We start from the raw sequence: 12,159 nt of genomic DNA on the forward strand, positions 1-12,159 counted from the left end.
CATCTATTAGGATGTTACTTAATGGATCAGAGGGGAATGACAGCGAGGGACCTTAAGGACTACAGGAAGCTGGAAGAAACCCCAGGTAAGTTAAAGGGACACTTAAGTCACACAAAAAAATGATTTTAACTTACCTGGGGTTTTTGCAGCGGAATCCTCCTGTGCCCACAATGGCGGTCCAAGTCCCTCCGGCCAGCAGCAGCGACCCCTGCAAAGCTAGCCTGTTCACATGCGCGGCCTTGAGCTGCGCGCTCCCTGATCGCGCTCCAGCGGCCAGGAGTGCTCTGTGTATGTGCAGTAGCAAGGTTCACATACTATGCATGCGCAGAATGCTTCAGGAGCGCAATGAGGCGCGTGGCCGGCCAGCTTTTAATTTACCTGGGGCCCAGGGCGCTCTGTGCATGCGCAGTACAAGAACCTCGCTACTGCGCAGAGAACTCCTGGCCGCCAGAGCACTTGTTACTTTACACCCACTCCACTTCTCCCACCCTGAGCCTCTGCGGTTCCAGTCATTTTAAAGGACGAGGTCCCCGCAATTTGGCCCAATAGGCTGACTGTCACTTGACATGCAGCCTATTGGGCCAATCAAAGTGTGGGGATTACATCCTTTAAAGTGACTAGACCCGCAAGGACCTAGGGCAGAACAAGTGGAGTGGGCATAAAGTAACTAGTGTTCGCTATACTGCACTACAGCAGCATAACGTGCGCTCCGGTGAGTGACGTTAATTATGTGTGCTATGTTACCAGTAGCACACATAGCATGCAGACTGATTAAATAGCATGAGTAACAGGAGGTTACTCGCGTTATTATTGGTAGTGAATCAACCCCAAATTGTGGAGTCATTACTAATGGCCTCCTTTAAAGGGAACTTGAGATGGGGTAGGAGAAAAAAAAATTATACATACCTGGGGCTTCCTCCAGCCCCCTCCACGCTGATCACTCCTTCGCTGTCCTCCTGCACCGCCTGGATCTTCTGCAAAGTTCGGAAAGTCCTCCGGTCTGGGGCATGTGCGGCCCCATCGCATTCTCATTGCGGGGAGCGTTCTGCACCTGTGCAGTATTACTATTACACCTGGCCATACAATGGTTTTCACATTTTCTTTAGGAACAGGAAGAAATTGGCAGTATTCTTAAAGAGAATCTGTATTGTTAAAATCACACAAAAGTAAACATACCAGTGTGTTAGGGGACATCTCCTATTACCCTCTGTCACAATTTCGCCGCTCCCTGCCGCATTAAAAGTAGTCAAAAACAGTTTTACCCACTTCACCACTGAGGGGTTTTACCCCTTGAACACCAGAGCAATTTCACCTTTCAGCGCTCCATCCATTCATTCGTCTATAACTTTATTATTACTTATCGCAATTAAATGAACTATATCTTGTTTTTTTCGCCACCAATTAGGCTTTCTTTAGGTGGGACATTATGCCAAGAATTATTTTATTCTAAATGTGTTTTAATGGGAAAAAAGGAAAAAATGTGGGAAAAAAATATTATTTTTCAGTTTTCGGCCATTATAGTTTTTACATAATGCATGCTACTGTAATTAAAACCCATGAAATGTATTTGCCCATTTGTCCCGGTTATAAAACCGTTTAAATTTTGTCCCTATCACAATGTTTGGCGCCAATATTTTATTTTGAAATAAAGGTGCATTTTTTTCAGTTTTGCGTCCATCCCTAATTACAAGCCCATAGTTTATAAAGTAACAGTGTTATACCCTCTTGACATAAATATTTAAAAAGTTCAGTCCCTAAGGTAACTATTTATGTTATTTTTTTTTATTGTATTTTTGTTTTGTTTTTTTTAATTTACAAAAAAAATAAATAAAAAAAAATTGGGGAGTGTGGGAGGTAATGAGTTAATTTATTGTGTAATCCAATGTAATTGTATGTGTAAAATGCTTTAGGGTGTAGTTTACTATTTGGCCACAGTGAGTCTGTTTACATGCGACCTGTAAGCGTCCGGAAGGACGCTTACAGGAAGCAGTAGGAGGCTGGGAGAAGATCGCGCTGTTTCTAATAGAAGCAGCGGATCATTGCGGGGGCTTAGATCAACGAACGGGAATGGATTTTCCCGTTCATTGATCTCCGGGCGAGCGGGCGGCGGCGTGCACGAGCGGCGGGAGCGTGGACAGCGGCGGTAGCACGGAAGGTACGGATTTCTCCATCCCTGGGGGTGAAAGGATGGAAAAAGGGACGAAGAAATTCGTACTGCCGGGGGTAAAGATGTTAAAAAGTTTGTTTGTAAACAAACAAAATGACCACCAAAACAGGAAGTAGGTTGATGTACAGTATGTCCACACATAGAAAATACATCCATACACAATCAGGCTGTATACAGCCTTCCTTTTGAATCTCAAGAGATCATTTGTGTGTTTCTTTCCCCCTGCAGCTCACTGAAGAGTTACAAGCTGATTGTTTCTTCTTGCAGACAGCTCTGCCCGGTTGTCTGTAATTCTGCAGTATGTGACTCATCAGTATGTGAACAGAGGATTTATCCAGCTTGTAAAATATAAGAGAGCAGAGAAAAGCTGGCTAATGTAAATAACACACACACACAGGGGAGTGTGCATAGAGGGGGCATGCATAGCAGATCACACTAAAGAGTTGCCAGCCTTCCAGACACAGGACGACAAGTCTGACAGGGGAAAGATAAGCTGATTTATTACAGAGATGGTGATAGTAGAAAGTGCTGCTCCTTCTCAGTCAGAGAGAGAGTCACATACCACACTTAGATACATTTATGTAAACAAAATGTATCTATGTCAGCTTCAGATGCGTCTGCAGAAATCTCCAGGAACTTTAAAGCCCTGTGTAACCCTTCCAATGCTGGTCTAGTAAAAAAAAATGCTGGTTGCATATAATATACTGTAAATAATGTTTTAGAGCAAAGTTGAAATGCAGGGTTATATTCCGCTTTATTAATGGCATTTGAAGGATTTGTTCAATGTTCCCCCGCCTTCTCCCAAAGGAGTATTTTAAACCAGGGCTGTGGAGTCTATTTTCAAAAACACCTGATGTCCATTCTCAAAACCAATGACCTTTTCGGGGGCCATCGTGGGTCCCCTTTGTCAAGGCATACAACAAAATGGTATAGAGATTGTTTCAACAATACAACCTTATAAATATTGTGCACCCAATAAGCCACACCTCCCCATTACAGAATTCCAGCCGGAAACCACATAATTACCATATGTACACAAACTGTAACAATGCTATCACTGCATAAGCATTTAAATGTGGATTATGATGGATTTCAATAAAATATTTTTAAACTAGATGTGTGCGTTATAGTTTATTATTTTTTTCATAAAGATTTTCTCCTATCATAGGTATTTTCTCCTATCCCTCCCGAAGATCCTCTCTCCCACTCCTGCTTTAAAGTGGATCCGAGGTGAACTTTTACTCATTACATAATTGTGTTCCTTTCCTATTGTTTATAGGGCATTCCTCAAGCCAAATACTTTTTTGTTTTAATACTCTAATTCCCTATAAACTAAATAAACCACGCCCACAGGTTTTCAGAGCCTTGGCAGTAGCAAGGGCTCATGGGAGCTCAGTCTGGGCAGGAGGAGGAGGAGGTGTTCATTGATTTCAGAGGCAGAGGGGAGGAGGGGGGATTAGGTTTTTCTTCACAGACTGAGTGCTCAAGATACAGATAAGCCTGCCTCATAATGTTTACAAACAACATGGCTGTTGTCATTGTATCACAGGAAGAAATAATCATTTTCTATTAAAGCTGTTTGCAGATAGATTTGCAGTGTAAACTAATCTTTAGATAAGATATATAGACAAGTCACTTGTTATAGTTAGTTTTTTATCTCGGATCCGCTTTAAGACAATTATTTTAGTAGATACAGTGGCTTGCAAAAGTATTCGGCCCCCTTGAAGTTTTCCACATTTTCTCACATTACTGCCACAAACATGCATCAATTTTATTGGATTTCCACGTGAAAGACCAATACAAAGTGGTGTACATGTGAGAAGTGGATCGAAAATCATACATGATTCCAAACATTTTTTACAAATAAATAACTGCAAAGTGGGGTGTGCGTAATTATTCGGCCCCCTGAGTCAATACTCTGTAGAACCACCTTTTGCTGCAATTACAGCTGCCAGTCTTTTAGGGGATGTCTCTTTTTTTTTTTTTTTTATATTCTTTATTTATACCAAAAATATAATTTTACATATCATATCATCACATAGAAAACATTTCTTTACATATCATCTTGCTTTCCCATATTTTACTACTTTAAAATCCAGTAATAATTCTTGGCTATTAGATTATTTTCAGACACTCCAAAAATCTCTGTTTCTCAAGTCCCAACTACCATATAGCCTTTCTCTTTGCGCCATTTCTACCAAGTACCCTTATTTCCTTCCATTTTCTTCCTCTCATTCTAGATACTCACTTTCCTCATTCATCTGGGATTTCACCCATCTCCATTCGATATCACTTGCACTCCATTCAGTTTTAACTCCCTTACATCATACATACCTAGCTCATACACAAGTCAGGGAGAGGAGGGGGGGGGGGTGGGAGGACCGGGGCCCCATTTTTTCGATTCTCAGTCTATTCCCAGTTAATCCTATTTATTGATCCCTTAAGAATGCCCCTCTATTCCTCTTGTTCCTGCGTACTTATAATATTTTTATACTCTTCGGATCTAATAAATTCTTCCCACTTCCCTAAAAAATTTGTTTTACCTGCTCTTCCTTCCCCCTTTTCTCCTGGACCAGTTGTTCCATATCAAATATATGGGATACCTCTCTCAGCCATTCTCCAACTGTTGGAGTGTGGGTCGTCTTCCACCATTTTGGTATTAATATTTTTGCTGCATTGACTAAGTGGTTTATTCCTGATTTCATATATTTCCTTATACTCATCGAGTTGGCGTGTAAAAGAAAGAATCCCGGCTCGTCTGGGAGTTCCCATCCCACTATCTCTCCAATGTATCTTCTTACTTCCCTCCAATAAATTTTAATGTTCTCACAGCCCCAAAATATATGCATCAAAGTTCCTCTTTCCTTACTGCATCTCCAGCACCCCTCATCAGCACCCACAAACATCTTTCCCAATCTGGTGGGGGTGTAATACCACCTACTAACCAATTTTACTCCTGCTTCCTGAATCCTGGTGGAAACTGAGCTCCTGTGCATAAGGCACAGCACATTTCTCCATTCCCTATCCGTAAGTTCTCTTTGTAGATCTCTCTGCCATTTAATCCTCCAATTTCCCGTTAGATCTTGACCACCATTCAACATATTCTATATTTTAGATAGGGAACCTTTGCTATTTCCGCCCTCTATGCACAATCTCTCAAAGGGGGTTAGCTCTCTAGAAAACTCCTCCTTTGTCCCCAGTCTCCTGAGAAATGACCTAAACTGCATAAGGCTCCACCATTCCCTCTTATTAGTCTGTGGATCTTTAAGGAATTTCGTCAGGGGTTCCCACTCCCCTTTCCTCACCAACATTCCCGCCCTCAATATTTGCGATCCTCTCCAATGTGGGTAGGAGTTCTTTTGATGCCCCTGTTTAAATTCTGGGTTATCTAATATCGGGAGGAGTGGGGAGGGTCCATTAATCAGTTGACATTTCCGCCTATACAAATATAGTGTCTTTAATGCATTATTCATAAAACCTCCTGCAATATGGTCACTAATCACTCTTTTGTTCAACCACGGTAATCCTACCAAAGGGACATTTATTAAATGCTGCTCTATTTCCATCCAAATTTTTTCTTTTTATGCCAGTCCACAATTCTATTTAAAGAGGCTGCAGCGTGATATAGCTGGGGATTCGGAACCACAAGCCCACCTTTCTCTTTGGGTTGTGTCATTAATTTGTACTTCATCCGTGGTGGTTTAGAATACCAGATAAATCTCAAAAATTCCCTTCTCAGAGACACAAAGAAGGAGGTAGGGACTGCTATAGGCAACGATTGAAATATATATTAGCCTTGGCATAATGTTCATTTTTAAGATGCTGATCCTTCCAAACCATGAGAACTCAGGTCTATTCCAGCTACTCAAGTCCTTCTTCACTTCCTGGGCTATAGTTTTATAATTACTTTGATATAGTGTTTGAACATCCGGTGATATATTTATCCCTAGGTATCTCAGTGTAGATGTCACCCACTTTATGGGAAAATTTTCCTTAAGTTGTTCTATTTCTCTCTGTTCCATAGCTACTCCCAGGGCCTCACATTTCTCCCAATTAATCTTAAACCCTGACAATTGTCTATACTTATTGAATTCCCTCAAAAGACATGGCAGGGAGACCCTGGGATTCATTAGGAAAAACAGGAGGTCGTCTGCGAATCCTGCCACTCGATGTTCCCTATCTCCTATTTCTAGTCCCCTTATGTCTGGGTTTGCTCTAATCCTTCTCAAAAATGGTTCTAGTGTCAACACGAAGATCAGTGGAGAGAGGGGACAGCCCTGCCTAGTCCCATTATGGATCCTCAGGTGGTCTGACAAGACCCCGTTAACTTTCACTCTTGCCGTCGGGTTTGAATACAAGGCTAATATTCGCGTCGTCATATTCTCCCCCAGTCCTATATGACTAAGGACTGCTTTCATGAAGTCCCAATCTACCCTGTCAAACGCCTTCTCGGCTTCTATCGAGAGGCACACGACAGGGGACCGGGACTCCTTTGCTTGCTGCAGAAGCATAACTGCTCGGGTGACATTATCCCGTGTCTCTCTCTGTAGAACAATCCCGGCCTGGTCTGGATGGACCAGTTCCGGAATTATCCTCGCTAATCGTGTTGCCAATATATGTGACCCTAATTTCAAGTCCACGTTTAGCAACGATATCGGTCTATAGCTAGTACATAGTCCCGGGTCCTTATCCTTTTTCATTTTCACTGCAATCTGTGATTCCAGTGAACTCCTCCCATATAGACCCCCGCTGTCCCCTCTCTCCACTATGGAGTTCAGTGCGTCCGCCAAGTGCGGTGCCAGTATGTGTTCAAAACATTTAAAATATTCTGCCCCAAATCCATCCGGGCCCGGCGCCTTGCCCACTGATAGATGAGCTATTGCCCTCTTTACTTCCTCTATGGTTATAGGTTCTTCAAGCCTCTTTCTGTCTTCTTCTGGTAACTTTGTCAAAGCTGATTCCTTAATATAATCTTCTATTTCCCTTTTTCTTTTTATTCTATAGCTATTCATCTCCTCCTTCCCTATTCCATATAGTTTTTCATAAAATTCTTTAAATACTCTTGCTATTGATTCACTTCTTTGATGTTTCTTATCTTGAGTATCTTTAATATATGGGACATAATTAGCCTGTTGCTGCTTCTTCAGGGCTCTTGCCAATATTTTCCCTCCTTTGTTCCCATGCTCATAATAGGTTTTCTGGCATCTCTGTATCGCATATCTTGCTCGCATGAACATTAAGCTTTTATATCTTTCTCTTTCTGCAGCCAACTCACCCAATATATCCCTCTTCCCTGTTACCCTGTTCTCTCTCCAGTCTCTCTATGTTAACTAGTATTTCCTTTCTTATTTTTTCCCCTTCCTTTTTTGCCCTACTTCCCTCCTCTATAAGATTTCCCCTTATCACACATTTATGCGCCTCCCATGTAGTCATGTGTGACGTGTCTCCTCCCTTATTTATTTCAAAGTATGTATTTATATTCTTCATCATTCTCTCCCTAACATCCTCTCTTTTCAACAAATAGGTATTCAATCTTCATTGTAATGGTCTTCCTTTTCTAGCAGATAGATTTATTTTTAGGGAGACCGGGGCATGATCTGATAGTGTAGCACATCCTATTGCTGATTCTATCCTTTCGGAGAGAAGATTATGCGACACAAAGATGCAATCTATACGTGAGTACATATCGTGTGGGGCCGAGTAAAACGTAAAGTCTCTATCTGTAGGGTGCTGGAGACGCCATATATCTACGAGCTGTCTATTCTGTAGCATTTTTCTTCCTCTTTTAATGCCTTTGTAGGTGAGAAATGACTTGCCGGATGATGAATTACCACATCTCCCTCCGCAAAATCATCTATTGCCCTTAACAATTGTTCCAAGAAATTTATTTGACCTACATTTGGGGCGTAAAAAACTCCCATTGTTATCCTCCTACTCTCATATTTTCCCTTAACTAACAGGAATCTCCCCTCTTCATCTCTATATGTCTCTTCCTCCTCTAGCGTCACTCCCCTAGCGAAGACAATTGCTACACCCCTCTTTTTTGCTTCTTGTGCACTACTATATATCGCCCGGGGATATTTTTTGTTGGTTAACTTTGGGTGAGCTGGGTTTTTAAAATGGGTTTCCTGTATAAGTGCTATTTTTATTTTGACTTTATACATTTCCTGTAATATCGAAGATCTCTTCTCTGGCTTATTGAGGCCTCGGGCATCCAGGGACATTATATTAAGCCCCGTCATCTCCTTATCCTATTCCCAATCCTATTCCCAATCCTCCCCTCCGCCCCCCCCCCCCCATGCCATCTCCCCATCCATCCATTCACACCTCACTCTCTCCTTTCCATTCCATGTATCCAATTTGTATTCTATGTGGATCTTGTCCACATCAGCATTCCCACTGAATGCTTTTGAGCCATCCGCTCCTATCCTGTAGGTTACCTTAAGTTTTTTCCCTCCTCTCCCTTCCCTACTCCTATTGGCCCTCCGGCCCTGTGGGGTATAGTGTTGCGTGACAACCATGATGTTAAGTCCCTCCTCACCCCCCGACCCCCTGCTTCCCAAACTCATATATATGGACCAGCTAGACTCCCAAAAATAGAAAACAGGAGGAAAGAAAACATCAAAAAAAAAGAAGCACCCCACCAATCTTTCTAGTCCCTTTCCCCCTTGCAAATATAAGGGGCGAGTTTACAGTCATCTCATAGCTTAGAAGCTGGTGGCTCTCGGGACAGGTATTTATATTTTGTGTTCTAGCGCAGTGTTTCTCAACATTTTATTGGTATGTACCCGTTTTAAAACCCTGTACTCACCAAGTACCCCCTAGCATAGTAAACATTATCATAAGTACCCCTTGACAAATATATATTTAATCATAGTACATGATAATTGGCTCTAAACAATTTCTAAGCATTTACTATTACTTTTAATTAGGTAAAACACTATATTTGTGTTGTTAAAAAAAGATTTATCACTTTCTAAAACTCTAAATTTATTATTCTTGGTTAAGTATATCGAGCCCGAGTACCCCCTGGAACCATCAGGAGTACCCCGTGGGGTTCGTGTACCACACGTTGAGAACCTAGGTTCAAGCGTGTTCTTTACCCTTTTAATCCCCGCCTTATATGTGAACTTATCTCACCTCTTTTATTCTATTACTATTTCACTTACCCCTATTTCTTTCCCACCCCAAATGTTTTAACTTATTCAAAACTTGTGTACTATTAAATTGTTATACGTCTATGTTTATTATTCTCAGTATTTTCCCTTCTTTTACCTTTCTCTGGTGTTTCTTCTCCTTTCCTGTCCTTCCAGTCACCAGTTACCGTGCCCTTAATACCATTCTTTGGGGTTACCTTCTACTTCCATATACTTTTTTACCACCGTCCTCCATTACTCCCCAACAAATTTTCCAAAATGTTCACCTTTTTGAGATGCCGACCCCTCCTTATTTCACCCCCACTTTCTCTATCCCATTGATACCTCTCATTATCCCCTTATTTGCTCCACCAGCGGTTTTCATGACAGGCACGTCCTTCAATCTACCATTTTAACTTGTCTCCCTTCCAACCCACCCTCTCCCCCCACCTCCTCAATCTAACTCTTAAATTCCTCTCCCGTGCCCCTTATATTCTCTTAATTTCTAAGACTACCTGCCATTCCAAGCGCCCGTGTGATACATATCACCATAATACACATTATTCCTTTTTCTTTTCTTTTTTCTTCCCCTCCCCCCCCCCTCCTTTTATATATAACATAGATCTCATTATTATACCAAAACATAACCAAAGAAAGAGGGGCATCCTAGTCCATCCCAACTCACTTAATTTTCCTATATTATTTTAGTTTACTATTTATTTGTACTTTTTTCTCCCTTCTCTCTCCCCCCCCCCCCCTTTCTTCCCTCTCCCTCAGCCGTCCCCTCCAAGTGGACTATTATGAATGCCAATTGTCACGTTCCGTAACAACTAGAGAGGACAGAGAGTGACTGATCTCTGGAGATCTGCAGTATCGCCAGAAATACAGATATACCTGATTATAAGTGATCTGCAGTCTCACCGATAATCCGATATATACGCTAACCTCTGTCCACCCAAAATGGGGTGTAATGATTGGTGCAAACAATAATAGCGTATTGTTCTGTGGCGAGGGCCCACAGAACACCGACTACCGTCCAGCGGCAAGGGCCCACTGGCGGGGATGGTCGACAAGCAAGGATCGGCAACAGGTAATCAGAAATACGAGGTACAGAATCAGGAGGCGGAGTCGGAGACTAGAAGGCTAGCCGGGGTTCGGCAACAGATATCAGAGATACGAGGTACAGAGACGGTAGGCAAGAGAGTAAACGAGGGCACAGCAAGGTAGGCAACGGGAAATCAGGCAGCAGTACAAAAGGATTAGGCAAACTCAGAGTCAAGGACAGGCAAAAGATCAAAGACACAGGTAAATACAATGGTATATTTCTTCCAGTACCTATATATTGGCGTAACCAATATATAAGTATACTGTGGATCCGAGAGCTAGCACAGAGTGTGATCGCTACAGCGGACAAGGAGTACTGACAGTCTGCTGCTTAAATGCAGATTGTTCCTCCAGGAACCCCCACCCCCCGGATGATGTCAGCAAGGGGCGGAGCGTGCCTCCACAGGGCGGATCAAGGCAACCTTCTCCTCAGGGCATAAAGGGCCTGACGCTCCGTGCGTGAGCGCGTTGCCCGGCCCTGCAATGATGACCTGTGGCTGTGACGGCCGCCGGCGCCGCCAGCTGATGCCGACCGGAAGTTCGGGGATCCGGTGACGTCAGCGCTGCGAGCGGCGTCCATACTGGCCGCCGCTGAAGAGGTGAGTCTCTCCCTGACATTACCCCTCCCCTGAGGCGTGGTCTCCGAACGCGCTAAGGAAGGTTTATCAGGATGGGAGTCATGAAACTCCTGTATGAGTTCTTGTGCATGGCAATGATGAGCTGGTACCCATGATCTCTCCTCAGGACCGTATCCCCTCCAATGAACCAGATACTGGAGAGACCTCCTAAGAAATCGAGAATCCAGTATTCTCTCGACCTCATACTCAGGCTCACCATCCACTAACACAGGAGGAGGACCAGGGTCCACATGCACCGCAGGTTTTAGTAATGACACATGAAATGTTCTCACCCCACGCATAGATTGAGGCAACGTTATCTGATAAGAAACTTTATTGATTCTTTTAGCTACTGGATATGGACCCACAAATTTAGGCCCAAGCTTAGCTGAAGGTTGCCGTAAGGCGATATGCCGAGTGGAAATCCATACAAGATCCCCGGGAGAGAACTCCCACTCCCCGGATGATGTCAGCAAGGGGCGGAGCGTGCCTCCACAGGGCGGATCAAGGCAACCTTCTCCTCAGGGCATAAAGGGCCTGACGCTCCGTGCGTGAGCGCGTTGCCCGGCCCTGCAATGATGACCTGTGGCTGTGACGGCCGCCGGCGCCGCCAGCTGATGCCGACCGGAAGTTCGGGGATCCGGTGACGTCAGCGCTGCGAGCGGCGTCCATACTGGCCGCCGCTGAAGAGGTGAGTCTCTCCCTGACACCAATCATCTTTCTTCTTTCTCCCGTCTGGCGGCTTTTAGGACAAGTACCTGTGTATTCTACTTACTAATTTCTACTTCTTTCCTTCCCTTTTCCCCTCTCTGTTCCCCCCCTCTCTATATCCCCCTCTAATTCCCCCCCTCACCTTGTTCGTTCTTATTTTCTATTTAATCTGTGGCATCACACTATTATTATTGTATTCAACCTGTGATCTATATATATTTATGTGTCTATTCTTTTCTGTATGCTATAGTGCTCTAAAATCCATCTCCCTTTCCCCTTGTGTGTGTAGCTTTCTTCTTTTCATCTCTCCTTCCAATACACGTGTTAAACTTATTTATTATTTAAATCTCCTATAATTTGTGAATCTGTGAATTATTTCTAGAACTTTACCCCTTTATTCCACATTCCTTGTCCTTCCGGCCTG

General features: G+C 43.2%; 1 protein-coding gene across 3 annotated transcripts in view; it reads left to right on the forward strand.

Moving 5' to 3' along the window:
* The window catches only part of HENMT1 (HEN methyltransferase 1), a 48,238-nt gene that overhangs the window by 1,742 nt on the left and 34,337 nt on the right, over window positions 1-12,159 (forward strand). The window contains exon 2 of one of the 3 annotated variants that reach the window (XM_068240100.1): window positions 3,336-3,397. The exons of the other annotated variants lie outside the window; for them this stretch is intronic. The gene's annotated coding sequence lies outside the window, so the exon portion shown is untranslated. The remainder of the gene's footprint in view (window positions 1-3,335; window positions 3,398-12,159) is intronic. 3 annotated transcript variants of the gene reach the window in all.

Source organism: Hyperolius riggenbachi, chromosome 6, assembly GCF_040937935.1.
Source record: "Hyperolius riggenbachi isolate aHypRig1 chromosome 6, aHypRig1.pri, whole genome shotgun sequence".
Taxonomy (NCBI): Eukaryota; Metazoa; Chordata; class Amphibia; order Anura; family Hyperoliidae; genus Hyperolius; species Hyperolius riggenbachi.